Here is a 2,217-nt window from a genome sequence, read left to right on the forward strand (position 1 = left end):
AGTATCGGTATCGGTATTGGCAATACTGGCCCTGTATTTACTTGGTATTGGATCGATACCAAATTTTGCAGTATCGCACAGCCCTAGATTTGAGCACTATCAGAAACTATGTAAAGGGTTATCTGCCCTACAACAGGACACACAAAAAAGGTAAGGGTCTTTTGAATAGCCTTGAATATAAACATTTTGTTGGGAAGTATGTTTGAACCATGTGCTCATTATATTCAAAAAATATTTGTGTTTTAAAACCATTTAGATCATTAAGCACACTGATATTTTGTGGATTGTATGCCAAAGTTGCAAAGCATTTTAGTTCTCCTTCTTTAGGTATCTCAGATGAGTGTCACACACCACCCATATTTTTTTCATGTAGTGGTGCCTGGATATTGACAAACTATACGTGCAGGTACACTGCTACCTGTCACCAACATAAGTAGATAGATTAATCTTGACCTGTTCACTAAACAGTATTATCTCTTGTAATCTCAATTAGTAATGTTGTATTTCCTCTCTATATAGATTGCAGGAGCAGGAGATCCGCAACAGCGACCTGGAGGCGGAAAACAGGACTCTCCGAAAATTAAACATCAAGTTGCAGCAACAACTGCTGAGGACTATGAATGGTGAGGAAATACTGTTTGCCTTACCTCTGGCCTGACAATGTAACTTAAACAAAAACTGCATTGTTGTTTGTTACTGAACTGACAATCACTTAAAGCATACACAGTTTTTGACTCTTTGTCACTACTTTTGTTTTTCTATTATATGATTTTATGATTACATGGGCAAAACTACTTTCTGCTACAACAGAGACTACTGAATTGTATGTGGATTTGAGTGGATGTGCCAAAGGCAGAAAAAGTTGTCCTTTAAAAAAAAAAAAAAAAAGGTAACAGTTCCATCCCTCGCTTCCTCTGTCCACAACTGTCCTTGCGGTAGGCTACACATTGAACCCTGAGTCATGTAACAAGTTATTTGCACTGAAGCACTGATGAAATAATAGCTCACACACAAATAGCACTCTCAAAATTCAGCACACTCCAGATAGGAGGTTTGAACAAGGTTTGTTAACTGTAGTATTTATTGCCATGTTTTCCATGATCTCTTATTTGTGATATCTCTGTTATTGTCTTGGTACAAGGTCCTGTTTGCCCAAGTCCAAGGGGGAGCTCTGATAGTAAGTGCAACCAAAATGTTACTTGTGGATTCTTGGAAATAACAATCTTGACTATCATTTCACCTATTGCTATACATGAAATTGCTATTTAAAAGTTTTTTCTGGGTAAACATCAATTGATGTCTGACAGACTACTCCTGTTCTGAGTATTTGTAACTTGTGTGATTACTGCGATTCCTAAAAACTAACCTTATAATTTGCTTCATGTAATAGTGATTCAGTTTAAAATTATGTTTTATTCTACAGAAGCGTATTTCATGTGATTCCCTGTATTTTCAAGTATAGGCTCTGATACAAGTTAATGTTGGAAAGCTGGGTATCTTACATTATGCTCTGTATACAGTAGTGTCAGTGTCTGGCAGTGGGAGTCCCGTGAAGCCACTTGAATCCCCAAAAGAAAATGAGGTACATTATTTGTTCTTTTTTACAGAGGATGCTTGCATTGCTATTACAAATATAACTAAACAACTAAGCAAACAGTATTATGAAAGAAAATCTCTGTCTCTCTGTGTGTTTAGTGCTACCCCAACATATAATTCTTCTTTCTTTTGTATGTATAATACATAGTATTTGTGTTACGGATATTCAGCAGATTGAGTTGGGAGGTGGAGTTACCATCCGCAGGGCCACCTGGAAACGAATTAAATCCAGCTCCCGGGACTCCATTTTCGTAAAGGAGCTGGCTGTGGCCACATGGGGGACAAAGACCCTGGCAGAGAGGAGTTTGATTGGCAAAACATGTCCCACAACTAAAACGTCGAAAGCCCCTTTGACGCCGGAAAAGCTCAGAGGACTGAAAGGTATTATATTCTTTACAGCAGTATCCACATGGGGCCCTAGTTTCGTCGACCAGGTGAAGTCTAACGTCAGCGCAGCTTCGCCACGCCAACGGGGTGTGGCCCAGGTCCATTTCGCAAGATTCGTGGGCCGCGCAGTCAGACTTACGCCAGCGCAATCCCTCCCCTCGTCCCTCCCACCGGCGCAAACGGCAAAGAGGGAGGAGAGAGGGCGGAAGGGAGACAGGAGGAGGAGAGAAAGGC

General features: G+C 40.4%; 1 long non-coding RNA gene across 1 annotated transcript; it reads left to right on the top strand.

Annotated features, from left to right (window-relative positions):
- The first annotated feature begins 1,043 nt into the window (after positions 1 to 1,043).
- On the top strand, positions 1,044 to 1,956 carry LOC311004322. Its single transcript, XR_014596303.1, has 3 exons — positions 1,044 to 1,177; positions 1,521 to 1,582; positions 1,767 to 1,956. It is a non-coding gene; the product is annotated as an uncharacterized lncRNA (long non-coding RNA).
- Positions 1,957 to 2,217: the final 261 nt, after the last annotated feature.

Source organism: Trachurus trachurus (assembly GCF_905171665.1).
Source record: "Trachurus trachurus genome assembly, chromosome: 21".
Classification (NCBI taxonomy): domain Eukaryota; kingdom Metazoa; phylum Chordata; class Actinopteri; order Carangiformes; family Carangidae; genus Trachurus; species Trachurus trachurus.